The sequence below is a fragment of the Ctenocephalides felis genome, unplaced genomic scaffold (genome assembly GCF_003426905.1).
Source record: "Ctenocephalides felis isolate EL2017-DRISC unplaced genomic scaffold, ASM342690v1 CF-g0.4_SCAFFOLD_01170, whole genome shotgun sequence".
Lineage (NCBI taxonomy): Eukaryota > Metazoa > Arthropoda > Insecta > Siphonaptera > Pulicidae > Ctenocephalides > Ctenocephalides felis.
Genome location: NW_020537324.1, coordinates 33,716,829 through 33,737,611, shown reverse-complemented (window position 1 = coordinate 33,737,611; position 20,783 = coordinate 33,716,829). Strand labels below are relative to the sequence as shown.

The window sequence follows — 20,783 nt, the reverse complement described above, 5'->3', positions numbered from 1 at the left end:
GTTTGAATATTTTAGGTAATATCTTTAGGTAATAACTAGAAAACTTCACGTAATACCTACAATTTGTTCAAAAGTTTGCCATAATTAATTAAAATGGTGCACCCTCATATAATAAAATATTTCTATTAGTTTACCTTCAATCGATGTTCTTCAAGATTTTTTTCCAAGATTATGTTCACGTTGTAGAACATCAATTCTTCTCTCATAATCTTGGGCAAGTCTAACTCGTTCTGCAACACCCCTTTCGACGATTGCTGTTGCCACCTAAAATCATAATACAATTCAATTTTAGAAGTCAATGTTATCAATAGGGTAAAATATTTCAGATAAATGAGCTTAATAAATAAATTCAGACGTAGAAATTAGAATTAAACTGGCTCGAGCACTTTTTCATTAGAACTTGGATTAATATAAAAAATGTTATAATTGAAAAAAAAAATGTTATATCTCACTTCTCTTTTCATACGAATGAGTTCATCTCGATCTCGATGCTTTTTAGCAAGATCTTTGACTTCTTTCCGCCTCGTCGTTTCTAATATTTGTCCCAGTTCCGCCGTTTCTCTATCCAGCAAAGCCTGCAAACAAAATAATTATATTAATTATAAATATTTGTTAAGTAAGATTCAATATTTATATTATGGACCTGTACTAGATTCCACAAAGCTTATTATCAAAATAAATATTTCAAATTCTTATCGTAATAATTTGAATTTACCAAATGACAATTCTTTTCGGTTAAGTCGATTATCACATAGGGAAGTTCATGCAACTTGGATTAAGGCAAAATACCACACACTCCTAGTAGTAAATTGAAATGTAAATAGTGCCAAAATATAATTTAAACAATAGTAATCAATAAAGAACAACAAACACAATAAGTTAAAATTCAAATTCAGGAGCCAGAATGACATAATTGTGTTTTAACCGCTGATTTGTGTTAATTATTTACTTACCCTCAAAGCTTTCATCTGATTGGCCTGAGATTGTTTTAAAGCCTTTTCGGCTATGGAATATATTGTTTCATGATAACGTTCCTGAAGTTCTTTGAGTTGAATAGCGTGCTCGCGAACCAGCCGAGCTAAAGCTGGACAAGAAGCGGCGGCAGCCACAGCGTGACTATCCCCGTCAACACTTCCTAAAGATCCCGCCGATGACCAAGGTGCGTCACTGCTGAAATTCAACAAAAAAATTTCATAAAATGCGAAATAAACAGATTAACTAAATTACAAACATTAACTAATAAAGTATTCATAAGTCGGCCAAACTTCACCCTAATTTAAATTGGAGAAATAATTTATATAAAAGAGCAATATCATTTGAAAATAAAATAGGTACATTTATGACTACCTTGATTAAAAATAAATCTGCATATAACTTATTATTAAAAAATACTATCGATATGCCAATTTTAGGATTTATTTTCAAAATCAAAAATTAAAGATCACATTCAATAATGTGAAGAAAATTTGGGAAAACGTGATGGTCGTACCAGAATGTCTATACTCGATTAGAATATTATAACTCCTTTTTATTAAATAATATTCTATTACTATATTATCTATTACTATACTTACATATTTTACTGGATAGCCTCTTCACAAGTTTTACTGCTCATATAGAATTTAGAAGATCTCTTCTCAGCTAATCCGCTACCCTCCAAAGACTTTTGCCTTTCCTTGTCTTGTTTCTTACGCAACGATTCTATTTTTTTCTCCATCTCCAAACGTTTCTCAGCAACGGATTTATTTTCGAAAAGTTTTTCCAGTGTTTCAGCTTTGATGTCTTCTGCAGCTATCGCTTCGGGACTTCGCACTGGAATAGCCTGATCGAGAGCTTTTTGCTGAAAAGATAGTAATGGAATAAAATTGATATTAATTACAAAAATATTTTAAATACTGATATATGATTTCAACCAGATTCGAGAGTGATTCAGGATGTGGTGCCAAAAAATAAATGAGCCGCAAGTGCAAAGGCAAAAAGTGGAATTTTTTTTTCTGAACACGGTTGTAAAAAGAAAAGGAAATGAGATCGAATCCATATTGATATTTTCGACACGATGTCATTAAAGGTAAAATATAAAAGCTAATATAAAAGAACAAAAAAAAAATGAAGTCGATCAACGACTTGCGCGAGAAGAGAAAACAGGAAAAAGCAATTGCACCTGAAAACAAGAAGTTGGTGCTCTTACACAATGACAACAATAATATAAATATATTGTAACGACAATTGGTATTGTCGTAAAAGGTTTGCACAACCCTCAGTGCAAATGTACTCCCCACATACTTCTACTAGGGTTCCTGCAATATAAGGTTCAAGTCGAGGGTTGAAAAGCGTCATTAAGGAATGTAACATCCTCCGAGGAGGTCCGGAGGAGGGAGCCGGGGGAGGGGTTTGACCGTTAGTGCATAGTGTGTGTGTGCTGTGCCCGGAGAGAAGAACCTGTTCCAGCAAAGGTCAGATGAATTATATATTAGCTATTATCTCCGTTAGCATATTCCAATACTCCGATTATGTTACATTAGTTTGTTACATTACTCCGTTACTATTTTATAAAGATTAATCAGTACGTTAGAGTTTAGGTACAAGGGCATGACTGTACGTAGGTACAGTCATTTCCTCAGATCTGTAATCATAATTAGTTAAATTAAATGAGATAAAAGTGCATTCGCGTAGTTAGTTGGTTTAGTTTCCAAAGGTAATTACAAGGTGTTTATGGAAGTAGGGTTAAGGAGTTGGAGTAACCCTTTCGTAATGGGGATGCAATGCTAAGATATAATATTTGGCAGTCGTTGCAACACCCAAGAAAGGAAGCATCAACCTTCATCCGTCACAATATTCTTATTGCTAGACCTAAAAAGAGTCATTGTTTCTGTTGTTCCTGATTATTTTATTCCTGAAAATGTCGAAAAGTTTTGTATCTACTTATCATCTATATATCATCATCTATAACGCTCTATCCAAACACTTGATTAGAACTTGTTTCAAGGAAAGATTACATTACACTTACAAGAGTAGGCATATATACTAAAAACGTGGTTAAATCAAATTGATATATTGTTATGAATGTGCAAGTGAGCACCCGCACACATATATAAATAACACAAAACTTCCCCTGTCCTTATATGAGTTCTTCCTGAGTGTCCAGAAGAAGTATGCAATTAACCCACAGTCGTGAGAGTAGTCTTCTTTTGTGTATGTAAAGTATTGGCACTGAGTATAAAATCAGGGTCATCAAACGCGCGGTCCAGAGTGCAAAATGTCTAATAAACTATTTTTATAAGGTGAGCTAAAAGAACAACAACAGGTCAGCGCATCGGCAGCTGTCACCGAACCGAAAGTAATTTAATATAATACAATATGTGATTAGTGTGTAATGTGAATCGGGCCCGAAGTATGGACATGTTCGGACACTATTTGCACCGCGGGTTAAATAAGTCTAGGATAAATTGTATGTTTTATGTTAAGAAATGTTTAGAATATGTATGTGAAAATAATTATGTAATTAAGTCACTAACACTCTCATTAATAGTTGTAATATTTAAAGTAGTTTTCCAGGAATTAGTAACTAATAATAGACAAATCAATTCGTAACAATATAAAATAAAAATTACAAATAAATGGGATTAGTTTTAATAAAATTTCAAACAATTAGATTTATCTTTAGTTACTCACTAAAGCAGCTGAAATAGTTCTGACAACAGGCATGTCCCCACCGCTTGCTCCGCTGCTTGTGACCTCGTTCTGACCGTCACTGATTCTTTGTCGTCAGTTCCTCCAGTCAGAGACGAGACAGTGGCTGCATTGGCGATGAGACCGCCGCCTGCAACCATCCCGCCCAAGGCGGTGCTGGTAACCACACTAGCCCGGTGATGCAAACGAGGACTACCGCCGGCGGTTATTGAATGAGGACTGCCGCCGTCGGATGTTAGAAGCTCTCGTCTGCAGGCGACGTTTGATACTGCAAAGAAAATCAAATTAAATAAAGATTTGTTATTATTCAAAAAATAAGTTTTGCAGTAAATAAATATATTCAAATGTCATCATTATTTATAATTGACGAGAACGTTTTCTAAAAACAGCTGCACCGAAAAAAATGTAAAGCCATTTGATGAAACACTCGTTGATTAGTTTCGCAAGAAGATCGGCCAAGCTATTTCTTTATAACCAGTTAAAATGTGAAAAATTTTTCGTCCACGTTTAGCCTAAAGTCGTGAACCGATTTTGAAAATCGATACATATCAGTTGGGAATCGTGCTGATATTTATTTGGTAAAGTTCGCCCTAGCTGTTTATTTCGTAAATAATAGTTAATTTTTCTCGATTTTAATGAAACTTTGTATGATTAGTTCATGTTCTTAACAAATATTTTAAAATATTAGAAGTCTACAAAAAGTGTTTTAATTATAAAAATTCATTAAAGTTTGAAATAATGAGCCAAGACAAAATGTTCAATTTTATCTTAAAAGAAAATTCCACTTTTAGATGCAAGTGGCATTTAGTTTTAAAATAAAATTGAACATTTTGACTTGATTTTATTTTTTAATTTTCAATGACATTATATTAGTATGCTCATTTTTTCAACGAATATTGGTATTGCAATATTGGGTATCAATAATTATAGGAGTTAATTTAATTGCCTATTATGTAACCAAACAATAATTTTGAGTATATTGTGGAACTATATGTGATATATCTATACGGTAGATATAAACATGTGACTTACAAATAATGTAAGATATTATATTAATAATTAAATAAATAAATTACAAACATTTCAGTCATTGCATAGATATAATTATATAATAGAAGTTCAGCTCACGCTATTGAAATTTTAATTTTAGTAGTTGTACAATGTAGAGGTTGGATAATAAGTGTAGAAGTAGGCAAATCTTTTGTAATCAAATTCGACTGGACGATCAGAGCGGTTTTCATCTTTGAGTGAAGAATCGCCAGAACGAAATTTGGCAAACCAATTCTGACACTGCCGATTTTTAGGGCTTCGCCACCAGAAACAGCTCATAACCTTTTATTGATTGACAGCTAAATTGCCTACTTCCCAATAATCAACAAACTTAAAAATTCTATTAAAACTAATTTTATACAACACTAGCAAACCCGACGAACTCCGTTTCGAGAAAGATGTCGGAATCATTGGTATGTCACCAAATCGCCAGCAATTTTTGATTGAATGATGAAATTCAGTGCGTGTACATAATTATTCTTTGCGGCAAGAATTGCTCGTTGACTTAACCAAGCATAATTCTGATAATACTCACTAATGTCATTACTCGAATTTTTAATTACGGTGTGTGAAGTTCCAGCAATTTGCATTAAGGCACTATGCCAGGCACCACTAATTTTCTTAACTATAAACCTTGCGGACCGAGACCTTTCCAACGAATGCAAACTTGTCGAAATCGGTTCTTGCGTTCTGGAGTTAAATCGTCAGGAAGGAAATTCCGACTTATTTTTATATATATGTAGATTATTAACAAATGATAATGCCCAGTTCCAATTTCTCTTATAGACGTATTCATTATCTACTTACTGGTCATTCTACGCTGAGGTTTAGCAACTAGAGAAGAGATACTGCCACTGCCTGTCGTACTAGACAGGTGCACATTTGCATCCCCTTTTGTATCACATTTGTCACCACCCTCACCCTTGTGGTCTTCTTCTCCATCAGCATTCAATTCTGGTTCCATATCTTCTGTGAGCACAGCCAGTTGCTCTGCACGTTTGTCCAATGCACTTTGATATTTTATCGGATTCGCGAGTGCATCGGCAATGTCCACAAAGTTATGCGGAACGTAATCCTGGAAAGAATTATATTAATTTATATATTATAAAAACACATTAAAATATCATAATGCCGTATGAATAATATTTAATTAATTATGAATTGATAATTTCCATATAGTTCTCACATAGATATTAGGGATTTCATGTATCATAATTATACTGGAAACATTTTACTAATTCAGTCATATATTATTATTATTCGAAAATTATGCATAATAAAATTCATTTTTATGTATTTTTAAGTATTTTGGAAAACCATCAAATTAAAATATAAAATATGATATATATATATATATAATATATATATATATATATAATATACAGGGTGTCCCAGAACTTAACCTCAAACCGAAACGGGGTGATAGTATTGCCCTGATAAAAATTAGAATAACTAGTGGAGTGCATGGCATCGTGCCTTGAGGCAAATTACTGGAACTTACCGTACCGTCATTGAAAATCTTGATACGGAACCCAAAAAAATTTACACAAAATGTGTACACATTATGAAAATCTCTATAAAATGTCTGATAATTTGATGTACATATATGTCCAATAAATATTTTTGACCGCCAAATGACATTTTTTCTAAATTATTTTTATTGAGAGGCCATAACCGCTGAACCTGCCTTTGCCAAAAACTAATCAGCACGCCTCCTTATCAATACCAATTGAATGTTTTTAAAATCGACGAAAATTTGTATCCGCACACACACACACACATACATCCATTTTTTCTAAGGTATGCCAAAATGTTCAGAAACTTTTAAATAGTAAAAATATATGAAATTTTCATTTTCGTTTTTTTTGCACTTATTATAAATTATTTTTAAATTTGTATCCGCACACACACATACATCCATTTCTTCTAAGGTATGCCAAAATGTTCAGAAACCTTTAAAACGTAAAAATATATAAAATTTTCATTTTCGATTTTTTTGCAATTACTATAAATTGCCCTACAAAAAGTTAAAAAATTGCTCACGTTATTTAGAAATTGGCAACCTAAAAATTAGGTAAAACTATGACAATTTTTTAGTCACATTATATTATATATTATTATAACATAATTCTAAATCACTCTACATCAATTATGAATCACCAAAGCTCTAGATTGCACTTAAAAGCTCATAATTTTGAAACGTGAGATATTTTTTAAAATTCTTTTTTCAGGATAATTAAGGTCAATACTATCACCCCATTTTGGCTTGAGCTTAAGTTCAGGGACACCCTGTATATATAGCTTGAAATATGACTATAAAATATATATGCTGTTATATTTCAGAATTTTTCAAAATATCTTTCATTAGGGTCAACAATCTGAAACAAACTTATAGGATTGATGAATAAATATTTAATTCAATGAAAAGACTAAATTTTGATATTAAATTTAGACTAATTTGAGATTGAATTAAGACTAACCAAATTAAACTAACCGAATCAAACTTATTAAGTTACTAAAAATATTTATAATTTAATGAAAATATTAAATTTTGATATCATATTTATATATAGGACACTCGATACGTTCTTTTGAACTAAGATGCCAACTATATATTCTCTTAAACTCCAAAACAAAACCTAAGCATAATTCTGGTGGATTTGTTTGAACAATATATTGAATTTCAAAAGATGCGAAAACTTGTAAAATATATTTGCTGCATAACTCCAGATTGCTCCCGGACAAAACTTTACTACTAACAATATTTGAAAAGTTTTGATATATTTTCAAGTAGAATATGGAACAATATTTTATAATATATATCACGGTAAGGTTTCAAAAGTAGAACTGTTACTGATAGAATAGAAACTGGACTGGAAATGTCGAAGAAGAACGCGGATATTTAATTTAAAACATATATACTAAAGCGCAAAATCTAAGAAAAGTGGTAATCTTATAGCTTGACCTACTTGAGAATAAAATATTAGATGAAGACTAATTTTATTAATATTATAAATTATTTACTATACCTTAACTACTATAGATAAAAATAATGTGGCTAATGGTAGAGGTAAGCCCAATTCTGTTCTTAGCTGCACATGCTTATAACCAGGACAAAGACCGACAACTGGCAGCACTCGGTGTCCAAGAAATCTGCCCCCTTCCTCGTAAGCTGCCAACCTGATGCTTGCTAGTTCTGGTAGTACAACCTAAAATAAAAACACAATATTATTATTCAAAACAGATTTTTTACATGAAAGATATACAAACTTACTGAAATACAAAAATTATATACGAAAATGATTCTCAAATTTCAGTCACTTCATTTTTCTGAAATCTGCTGTAGTTGAAAATAGAATAATTTTTATACAAAATTTAGTGTTTCAGAGAACTGTAATGTAGCATATCGATTAGATGTGAATTTAAAGTATGTTTTCTTAAAATCAATAGATTATTTTAAAAACCAAATATAAGATCTAGAATTAGTTAAGTTGGATATTATGGTGAACACGGGGTATTCTAATATTGTCTAGGATTATGGTATTATTTGTATAATACCATATTTATGTCAAAACGTAAGTAACTCATTGGAATCATTTAGAGTTTTTTCGAAACTTTTCATAGTATCTCACATATACATACATACACATCAAAAACTTTAGATAAGTATTGTTTTAACAGTTTTATAGTTAAAGTTTCTAAGAAAAAAGAGACGCAGATGCAACGTAAGATCCATTATGAAGTATGCGGCCTGCTATTTGTATTTGGATTATTTATTAAATTCTGTATATTTAAAAGAATATCGAATACTTAAACTTGAAATGAAAATATTCAAAATTAATTAGTTATCAGTTTTAGAAAAAAATGGATATTAACCCAAAATATATGCAAGAAGGTTTGTCCGAGGACAATGATTTAATAAACACAAAAATAAAATCGATAAAAAATCTTACTGGATTTAGTTAGAAATAAACAATTTGCTATTCGTAAATTATTTTATAAAAAAAATTATTTTATATAAAAAACAGATTGTTCTAAAATAATAAAAACATGTAATATAAGTAACAATATTTAGTAATTTAGAATTAGCATCTTTTTAAGAAAAACTAGGAAAATATAATATAATGCATATTATTGAGTTATAATATAAAATATTTAAAAGTTTAAAAAAGTTTACACAAATTTAAAATCTGGATAAATAATTTTGAAATTGTATATCTATAAAATTTTACAATTAAAGTAAAAACTGAATATTTTTCTAAGTCTTCCACAGCAGAATTAAATATGTAAACAAAAAGATATATAATGAAATATAGCATAGTGAAAAATAATGAAAGAATGATAAACGGATTATAAAAATGAAGCAATTAACTGACAACTTAAAAGAGAGCACGTAATGAGATTAATTAAAAGAAGTAGCACAAAGAGTGAAAAATAATAATAATTTGCATTTTTTAGTATTAAAAGTATATTCAAAACAAAGTAATATGAGATATATTTTGAAGAAGATTGTCATATCTCCTCTTCTGTAAAAGTCTATTATACTTGTTGAAAGTAAAAGCATTTAAGTTATACTGTATTATAATGAAAAATTAACTGAAACACTGAATTTGCATATATACATTGTATTAATTATAATTATGTCGTTAAATGCCTTATAACTAGCTAATCTATTTAACAAGTTTTCTAAAGTTTTGAATATTAAGTGAGGCAATATTATAATTGATGACAATATTAACAATTGAGTGAGGCAATATTGACATTGATCTCACGAGCAGGGGCAAATCTCTGGCAAAATAGACCGTTAGAAAGCATTGCTATGGCAATGCCATGTTACGCTCTTTTCTTGGTAATAAAATTGTCAAAATGCTATATATTTGCTATGTGATCAGGCGTTTTAAATCATTAAGATGCAGTTACGATAACATTTTGGACATTTGAGGATTTTCTAGGTTAGGTTCTATATCTAAACTGTCTTATTGCACTGAAAATACAATTTGACCGTTTTCAGTACCAAGAAAGAAGCGTAGCATAGCGTTGCCATAACAACGCTTTGTTACGTTCTATATATTACCGAAGGATTTGCCCTTCGTATTAAAACATGCACAAGACGTATTTCTGCATTTGTGCCTCTAAGTATGAAAAGTCTTACTTTTTTATCGTTATTTATTATCTAAAGCAATTTAAAGCATAATCTGAAAGTGTATCTATTAAGTTTACCTTTTTGAAAACGAAAGGTTCATCGCCATAAACAGGATTGATGCCATTGTTCGGAACGGATCTCGTCCGGAATCTCTTTCTGACGGTGTCTGCTGGAAGACCATACATGTCCACTTCCACATACGTACCAGCCCTCCTGTCTGTTAAAAATTGCCCAGAAATCACGCTGATTGATACGGTACCAGCAATTATGCCGTCTACCTGCGAAAGCACCCACTTCGCACGTGATTAACATTGAAAATAACTTTTGTATAACATATAAAATATTTATTGAAGTATGCAGGAGCATCTCATCATGTATAAACCCATTATATAAAATAGACACATCTTGATATGAAACTTATTATCGTCTAGAAGTTACATTACATCTAGCACTGACCGCTCAAAATTTGATTTCAAAGATTACAATATCTAAAATTTATTTTTCTTGGTTTGAATTCAAAAGCTCATTTATGAATTAATGGATGAAAAAATCACAGATTGATAGAACCAAATTAGTTAAAAATTGTAATACTAGTGACAAAATTTAGATAGGGTATAGCGAGTTTTGAAGGAACCGCGGGTAAAAAGGTCCACCACGGATATCTCAAAAACAAGTAAAATTAAGAATTTTTTAATAACAATGTTTGAAAGTAGAAGAATATAGATTTATAACCAACCAACACCTTGATTATTACGACGTTGCTATCGGGGGATAAAAGGCAATGTTTGAAGATCAATAACGAGACCTTGATATAATTTTTAAGTATATGTTATTTAATTGTTTTATAAGATGGATTGTTAATTTTTAATGAGATTCAACAGTTTTGTTATACAACTTCTATGAAAGCCTAAACCTATGTGGAGTAAAAAGGATCAGCTGAATTGGTCTGAATGAAATACTGAATGGAAATTCTAAAATATTTAGTGTAACAAAATTAACTTGATCAACTGCAGACTTGCACAGAAGCTTCAATATAAACACTATCAAATCAAAAAGGATAGAATAGATTAAATTTGATATTATAACAATTTAGAATATCAAATCTTGGATTCGTTATAATTCAACTATATTTTCATCTTCTTGCGTATAGTTTTCAATCACTAAGCCTGTTTGTTACTGTTCTTATTCCAAAAAGATAAATAGCGTTTTGTAACTTAAATCTCGATTTCAAACATTAAAGATCTCGAAATTTAACAAAAATTAAAGTATTTTATCCTTACCGTAGATTCTGCAAATGGATCTAGACGCCTATCTTTCCTTCGCATGAATTCTGGTTTTAAAATGTATCCGCACCTGCGATTGTATTCAAATATTCCTAAATTCAATTGCATGGCCAAATCCAAAGTCTGATAGTTGAGAGCTACTAACTGGCATCCTGTCAATAAAATAATATTTAATGTACAAAATGCAAAAAATATTTTGCTTCGTATACAGATGTACATATAAATTATACATCATACATTTAATATGGATCGATCAGAGTATAGTTTGGTATGGCGTGTTGGTCAAAAATGAAATACTCAGACATAGTCAGATGTACAAAAGCAGGTTGATTGATCAACCTAAAAGTCTAGCAAGGAAGTTGTTGGACAAATTTAAAAACGAATTATTGAAAAAACTCTAATGACCTATTTGAAGCCTAAATAGCAATTTTATATTTTTTCCTATAAATTGCACATCACGGGACATACATATTAGATACTTCAAGTTTTTTTTTACTATATAAACAATTGTTTAATGTCTTATGTAGATAGATGGTCAAGCAAATAAAAAAAACTGTAAATTACCTAAACACCGAAGAAATTGCAGAATATATCACAACAAATACCATACTATAATATAAATCATATAATAACAATTAAAATGGATTTTGTATGAAATCAATACCTGCATTCCAAAATATTTGCGGCATGAAATTACTGCTATCAAACCTCGTACCAGCTGGATAAACTCTGGACAGTTGATGTTTGTTATAATTCACAAATTCAATCGGTCTTTCTTTCAAAAGCAATGTCGCTTGCTTTTCATCGAATGACGACATTTCATAAAATCTGAAGTAGAAAAAATCGAATGTTTAGAACCTGTTTTCATAATCAAAAATGAATCTTATGAAAAATTATATATTATCACTTTTTGAGTTTTTGAAAAAGACTGTCAAAAAGTTAGGTCTTCGCTATTCAATCGTGCATTTCATACATAAAACGTAACTTCCAAATGGCACAAGCGTCAGAATGTTATCTTGAGTTCGTCTTCACGCATGTGTTATCAGTTTCATTATTCAAGCAATTATTTAATATAAAACTTAAAAACCAAATATTTTGGTGAAAATTACAAAATTACGGAGATTGAAAAATGGACAGAATACCTCCAATCATATTCAGGCGAATTATATAAAAGTAGGTATACTTAGCACAACAAATAGTACACTACAAAACAAACAACTACAAAAGTACATTATGCAATTACCAAGTATACATGATAAAATTCTCTAATATGTTTAGTCTAAAATTTCATACGTTTATTTTAAAACACCAAAATTAATGTTTATATATATAATTCAGAGTTATAAAATGCTGTAGGATACCTTCACAAAACTCTTAAAACTATCATAATAAATTGATTTTCCAAACTATAAAAAAGTACAAATAGTTATAAAACTATTAAACAATTTTTATTAGTCTATTGAATCATAATAAAATGATAAAATGAAGTTTATTGAGAAGCATAATGTAATAATTTTAAATTAATTAGAGTACTTGAGAACTTTTCCAGTAAATGCAATATCAAACAACAGATAGGGGAAATAAGGACAAAATGACATGGCATTTTCAATGCAATTTATTTATATAATAATATTATAGTCATTCTTAATTGTTTTTACCAGTCTTATTTTCATTGACTACCAGCAACGTAGTGTTTCAATTAAGTAGAATCTACAATAACATATTTATAACGCAAAAATGCAACTAGTTACAAAAACCATTTTGTCCATATTGTACGTACAAAATGAACATACTAAGTTACTAATTTTTACAAATAAAACGTTTGGTCCACTTTGGGACAAAGGCGGAAAATGCATGACCCCAAAAGGAACAAGTCACACATCTTAACTAATTTTCGACAGATTCACAATTGAAACAGAGGGTTTTGCAATAAATTCAAGCCAATCACCTTTAAATCACCTTTAAAAGGTTTAAATTTTACTTTTTCTTGCCCTCGAATGAACTCATCTGTAGTGCTTGCGAAATAGTACTACGTCATTTTGTTCATAGTCATTTTGTTCGAAAGTGAATAAATAAGTCCCCAAAAAACTGTCAGAATACTTTTGAAGGTACGATGCACATTTGAACTGATTACTGCGACAAGACTTTGACAATGACACTCCACATCTGACAAGATTGTTATTATGGCTTTCTTAACTTCATAGAGTCGCCAACCCTTTGCTAAAATTAGCCAATTTTTAAATAAGACCATTGTGTTTTTTTGTTCATATACACCATTTTGTCTGTAGTGTCCAAAATCTCAATTACATTCTTCATAAGTGATAACTTGAAATCTTCTTGAGTTATGATTTCTCAACATGTCTACATAAAATAAATCACACTTTGATGTAATTCTGACATCATATATACGTAGTAATGCTATAACGGCTATAACCTTAAACTTGTAACAAAGTAACAATTTAGCCGTAAAATAAATTGTAGTAGTGATCTACCGACGGCAAACGCTTTACGTTTATGAAATACGTTTTAGTACCTGTTAACAATAGGTACAGTTTACCATAAAGAAACTTATGTAAATATATTTAATGAAGTATTAATAAAATTTGATACTCATGGAGCATTATCATAACAAGAAATATATTAAATCTTGAATTTACCTTAAAATTAATAAATATTAACATAAAAGTAGAATACTTATTATATGTAGAGTGCGGTGGTCAGAAGTGAGCCGTTTTTTTTTTTGGTTGTAAAATGGTTAAAAATGAAAATAATTTCTTATTTTTTTTAGTTGCAAGGGTATTTCCAAATGCAACTTTTTATCATAGCAGATGCTTGCAATTATGTTTGGAAGTATTCTTTTTTGAATGGCAAAAAAGCGTATTTACCGTGTTTCCCGAAAATATAGGGAGAAGTGGGCCACCCAAATTTTTATCTGAAAAAATGTTGCTATATGCTACAAATTTTTACCCTGATGAGGGTTTTAGATAGCTCGGATTACAAATCCTTTGTCAATTTCACAAAATTAAAAATCGTTGACAAGAAATGAAGGGTAGAAATTGAAAAAATAGTGACTTAAGTAATAATGTTCATTTAGTGTTTGAAAAGAAGGAGTTATAAAGTTGGAATGATGAAATTGTTGAAAAAAACATTTTGAAATATTCAAGCGCAGATATTGGTGCACCCTGAAGAAGTCGGTGCAGTTGGGCATATCCGACGCACTTCAATGGAGTCAATGGAGTTTTTTCTTGTCAGCTGTGCCGGCATCAATTTATTGCAAATCATGCAAAAATCGATGTCTTTAATTGAAGAAATCAAAAACTTTTTTTTCTGCATGTTAACAGCTAATTATGAAACATTAGCTTTCTTGGAAACTTTCGCTGGGACTTGTAATTTTTGACGCGGTGCTGCTTCTGCCGCGACCTCTATTTTTAGGGGATTTAATGATGTTCTGCTATCGTTGGCAACAACAGAAACAACATGCTCTGATATTTTATTTATTTTCACTTTCTTTATAGCAATAATCAATTTTTCATAGTTCACAACTTTTTTGAGAGTTTTTAGTTTTTTTAGAAGGCATGATGACTGAAGTGATAAAAATAAGTAAACTAGTGGTGTATGGCATCGTTCCTTAAGCTGGAACTTCCCAAACCGTAACTTTGTCTAATATTTATAAGAATTATATAAACTGAATTGCAAAGTTGAAATTATTTGTTTAAAGTATATAAGAACTTTAGTCAGAATTAAAATTAAAAAAAAAAGAAATTTTGGAAAAAAAATTAGAAACAAATTTTAGAAAAAACAAAAATTAGAAAAAAATTAGAAACAAATTTTTTTCCGAAAGCAATTATTTTGTTCAAAATAAGCAGACAGTTCTTTGAATAATTCAAATCGGACGCTTAGTTCTCTCAAAAACTGCCATTTTTGGCACATTTAGCTTTGAATCTTCGAAATGGCTAGACCTGCCTTTGCTAAAAACTTATCACCTCTTCTCCCAATCATTACAATATTACGGATATTCCGTTCTCTCAAAACCTCGATTTGTATTTTCTGCACACTTTGTTCCATATCTCATTAACGGCAGGACTTGCCTTTACCAAAAACTAATCAGCACATCTCCTTATCAATAGGAATCGAATGTTTTTTGAACTATTCAAATCGGTTGATCCGTGCGCCCGAAAACGTGGACAAAAAATGCGGACATACAAAACACAAACACACACATCCAGGTTTTCTGAGGTATGCCAAAATGTTCAGAAACCTTCAAAACGTAGAAAAATGCAAAAATTTTTATTTTCGATTTTCGGCCCATTACTATGACTACCCTACGGGAAGTTATTAAGACGTTTCAATAATTGATAAAAACACTTCACTGTGCCAAGAACGGCATTACTCAAGTGGCTCATGTCTGTCCACAAATAGTGGCTCACTTCTACCTACAAACGCCTCTTTTGCATATGCCTCACAAAACCACAATGTAAACTATAGGCAAAAATCACTTTGCACTTCGAAAGATATTGGTTGAGAATCAAGTTATTAGTTTTTAATGAATTTCCACGGGCCATTTCGTCGTAATAAAATGTTGAAATTTTTTTTGATGAAACTTTGTATAAGGATAGATTTCGTAGTCCAAAATAACATACAAAAATATAATAATCCTACAGTAGGCGGTTATATTATGAAAAAGGATCATAAATTCTAATCAGGATCTATGATTATGTACGTTCTAATCAGAATTTAAGCATATGTACGTTCAGTGTTTCGCATGTAGCTACTGATTACAGTATACGTCCGCTCTTAAAATACATCTTCAGAACCCGAAACGATCGAAATAAAATGTGCGAAGAAATTAATTTGATTTATACAATTACAGATATTATAAATATAGTTGAGAGACATTAATTAGAAATCATATTCATTATTTTTTTAGAAAAAGCAACAATTTTATTTTCGAAATAACAGGTAAACATTTTACCTAAATAGCTGAAGTTCAATTTTTATTGATTCAGTTGATTATGTTTACGTATCGGGATATTCATGCAACTTGCCTCAAGGCAAAATGCTATTTACAACTACTCTAGGAAAAGAGACTTGTTTACAAAATTTTAACATTTTACATCATCAGCTGAAAAATATTTTTAACAAACAAAAATGTCTATAATTTTGACAAAACTTCAGTCTCTTACCTATTTTTCTTCTCCGAGCTTTCAAAGCTATTAAAGTGTACCGGTTGTACATAATTCACCAATGCTGATATTTCCGCCCCGGCTTCGGTCTCTCTCGTTTGTTTGGCGACCGCCGCAGTTCCGCCGCTCGCAGCCTGACCGCCGGAAGCGGCCGATGTGGGTGCAGGACTGTTGGTTGCACCCGAAGTGGCTGCGCCGGTGGTTGGCGGATCTTCTTCACCGCCCGAAGAACTGTCACCGGAATCGCTCGAATCGGTCGAATCTTTGGACGATTGGCGGGTCTGGTGAGTGGAATGATCATTTATAGACATGAGTTTTGTTTCATACTACACTAAAATCAATGTATTTCCGCTACGAAAAATAGTTTTACAGCAGCTACAGACTAGTATAAACAATAAAGTTATAACGCCACAAAAGGCGTTTTATTTGGTAAGTTTTTATTTGGTAAAAAATTGTAGCAATTTATTACAAGTATTCTAATACGTATCTAATTATCAAAACTATCGCAGATTTACTCTAATTGTTTAGTAATACATTTCGCAAATTTGAACCTAATTATAATTATAATTAAATGACATAAATACATAAAAATGTTGACCATATATTATTCCGAAGTCTGTTCAATTTTACACCATACTAATCATATTTGATGAGAAAATATAATATTTATCACTTCATGAGTTTAAAATATAATATAATGTTTATAAGTATCAGAAGTATATTATTATGTCAAAAGATACCATACACAATAAAATAACTCTTAAAACATAGTTGAAAATTATATTCAAAACTAAATAACGATAATTTATAACATGTACTAATTAATTTTTTTTAACTTCATGTAGGGCAAGTTATAGTAATTGCAAACAAATTGAAAATGAAAATTTCTATATATCTTTACGTTTCAAACCTTCTGAACATTTTGGCATATCTTAGAAAAAATGGATGTGTGTGTGTGCGTGTATGTATGTGTGTGCGGCTACAAATTTTCGTTGACGATTTCGGGAACACTGATGAAGCGATTTGAATAATTTAAAAAACATTCGATTCGTATTGATAAGGAGACGTGCTGATTAGTTTTTGGAGAAGGCAGGTCTAACCGTTCCAAAAATATGGGGCAAAAAGTGCCAAAAACGGTAACGGAGCGTCCGATTTAAATAATTCAAAAAACATTTCACTTGTATTAATAAAATGAACAACTGATCATGAAGGTAGGTCTAGCGGTTTCGGAGATCTAGCAAAAAAAGTAAAAAAAAAATGCAATTTGGCGGTCAAAAATGATCATTAGACATATGCACATCAAATTATCAGATATTTTATGGAGTTTTTAACAATAAGTATAAATTTTGTTTACATTCCTAAGGGTTCCGTATCAATGTTTGTCCGTTAGACGGCGACGCGGTGCTTACGCGCTTCGATATTTCGTCTCTATGCAGTTAAAGCAGTACGATTGCTTTGAAAAAAAGTTCAGAATTTCCAAAATAATACAAAATATTACAAGAAAAAGGAAATTTTTGTCAAAAATTTATAGTTTCTCAAAAATCTAATTTTTTCAGAGTAAACTTTTTTCAAAAATGTTAATCTTTAAACAAAATAATAATTTTGTTTAAATATTAAATAATGAAAATAAAGTTTCAGCAATTTGCCTTAAGGCACGATGCCTTGCGTCCCACTAGTCTTTGCTATTTATCTTAACCTGATCTTGTGGAAACATTGACAGATTATCTATCTCATTATCAAATTCACAGATTGACAGTATTATCTCTCAGAGAATTTAAGTACGCCTATGTATTAAATTTTGAAATTTAAATGATTATAATGTTATAATTGGCTGTATTGTCTTTAAAATTTCAATTCTAGCTATTATGTATTGAACTTTAGAATTTGAATTATTATAGTATAAAATAGTTATATTATTAAAATGTAGTTGTATAAAAATTGGAATATTCATGTCAATGACTACAAATGTCCTTGATCAGAATATATTTGAATAATTTTTCTATAAACAAAGATATCAAGTTTAAAAAACTAGTAAAAAAAAAACAAAACTTTGTTTAGCAATAATTGACCAACAACAAATCACAAAAAATCTGTTACCTATGAAACAATTCAATTATTATGAGAATTGTAAATAATAAAATACGTACGCTATTAAAGTAGTACATACAAGTTTTATTTTATTATTTTAGATCGATTTATCGAAATCGATTATATGCCAATCAAATTTGTGAAAAAACAAACAATTGCTAAAATGTTGAGTAAATCTTTATTTGTCACTCGATTAATAGATATTTTTATTTTTAAACTATTGTAATTTACAAAATAACAGGTTGAAAGATATTTTTAAAACGTTTTACGATTTGAATTCTTCTAAAACAATCTCGAGGGAAAAGATGCACATATCTAAATCTACGAAATGTCGATAAAGACATTTTTAAGTAAAACATTCCCGATGGAGAAGTTTATGTTTTAGACAGAAAATCTGACTTGCTATTTTTTGTTTTCTCGGCGTTTTAAAGCCATTCTGAATCGAATGAGAACGACTTTGGAAAAAGTATGTAAGTATGTGTAATGAGAGTCGAAGTTTTCTTAAAAACTATTAAACCGTTTTCAAAAATTAAAAAAAGCCATTAGATGACTCGATAAAGTTACTCCAAAACTGGGCCAAACGATTGGCTGAGCTTTTCTTTGAAGTTAGTTAAAAGCACAAAAAATTATTTTCAATTTTGCACAAAATGCTAAAACGATTTTGAAAATGAAAAATATAAAATAATATTTTTTAGTTTTTTAATGAAGTTTCACATGACGACAGAGTTCATGCAAACTCCCTAAAAGAGTAAAGCCAACAAACATTGGTTGAGCAATATCAATACAATAAAATTTAGAATAATGGGCTAAAGCAAAAAATTTATTTAAAAAAAATAATTGAATTTTTTTATCTAAATAGTTAAATATTAAATATCGGTAAGTTAATGCAACTTGTCTTTAGTAAAATGCCACTTATAATAAACAGTTTCAGCAATAGAGCGGGTCGATTTGTATGGATCAAAAAAGTCGCTCAGACTCACATGATTTTCGGATACTAGGGATCAAAATAAGATACTTTGCTGCAGAAACTATACCTCTGAAATAAGTTCTAATATCCCGTGCAATGACCCAAAAATAAGGGTTGAAATTTAAAAAATTCCATTTTGACCCATTTAGAGTGCCCCGATCGCGTCCAAATGTATGACCGACCCCCAATTCATCTCTTGGGAACTCCCCTGAGCGGTAGATCAACATTCAACCCTCATTATTGAGTCAACGCACGGGACATCAGAATTCATTTCAGAGATATGGTTTCTTATAGTAATCATCCAAAAACCGAAAATTAAAACATTCGCATATCTTTTGCATAATAAATCAAAAACTTTCAAGAAATTTCGAAATTTTCAAAAAAAAAACTTTCACTTTTTCAGAAACTTCCTAAGTATTAAAAAAAAAACATTTTTTTTAAAAAAGACAATTTTTCATGAGCTTTTAGAAGTGTTAAATTTTGTTAACAGTACGAGAAGTTTCAGCAATTTGCCTTAAGACACGATGCCATGCACCACTAGTTTTTAATTGATTGTGATATCCGAAATTTGATTGAACATGGTTTAATCAGATTATCACATTTAAATCGTTATATACGACGAACGCTATAGCATCCACGTCAAGTATTACGCTTTAATTTTACGAAATGTGCTTGCCCAAGCTAATTAATTAGAAAATTTCTGAAGAACATGAGTTTGTCATTACCTTGACAGGTGTAATAATTGCAAAAATGTAAGTTTTTATATAAAATTAAATTCAAAAGAATTGACTTTAAAATTGCAATGCTATAGCATTCACGTCCGCAAACGTGTTAATGCTCAAAATCGTAATGTGTTTTAGTGTAATTTTGGTGATTGCTGAACACCGCATTAAACTAATTTCGCTGTACGAAATGGGTCTATTAGTTCAGTTATCTCAATAAACCAGATATGATATCTGATATTGCTTCCGATGTAACAAGTGTCCGAGTTATGGTTTTCGCTGGGAGCGCTTGTCGGTTGCACAGGTGTCCGCACTCCGCACGATATTCCAGGGGCCGCCGCTGCGAATTTAATGGGTCGTTCCGTAACATTCAACATCGCCTTTACGACTCCTCGGGTTATGGTTTCCCGGCAATGACACTGTATGACCGCGTACGAAACAATGGGTAATTTAAAACGTTTTATTTATATTTCATATTTTATGTTCTGCTTACAACAAACGAGGATTTTATTTATATTGCTTCACATATTTTAAAAACGCTTAATGACCTCGTATTTTTTGCAAATGTCAGAGTATCATAGAGGTGAGGATTGTTACGTATTTGTTATATAATTTTAATGTTGGAAGAACCAGTTATTACGCTAATTATTTAACTAG

At 30.7% G+C, this 20,783-nt stretch overlaps 1 pseudogene; it reads right to left on the bottom strand.

The window, feature by feature from the left end:
- Positions 1–150: 150 nt before the first annotated feature.
- The window catches only part of LOC113367111, a 31,886-nt pseudogene continuing 11,253 nt past the window's right edge, over positions 151–20,783 (bottom strand).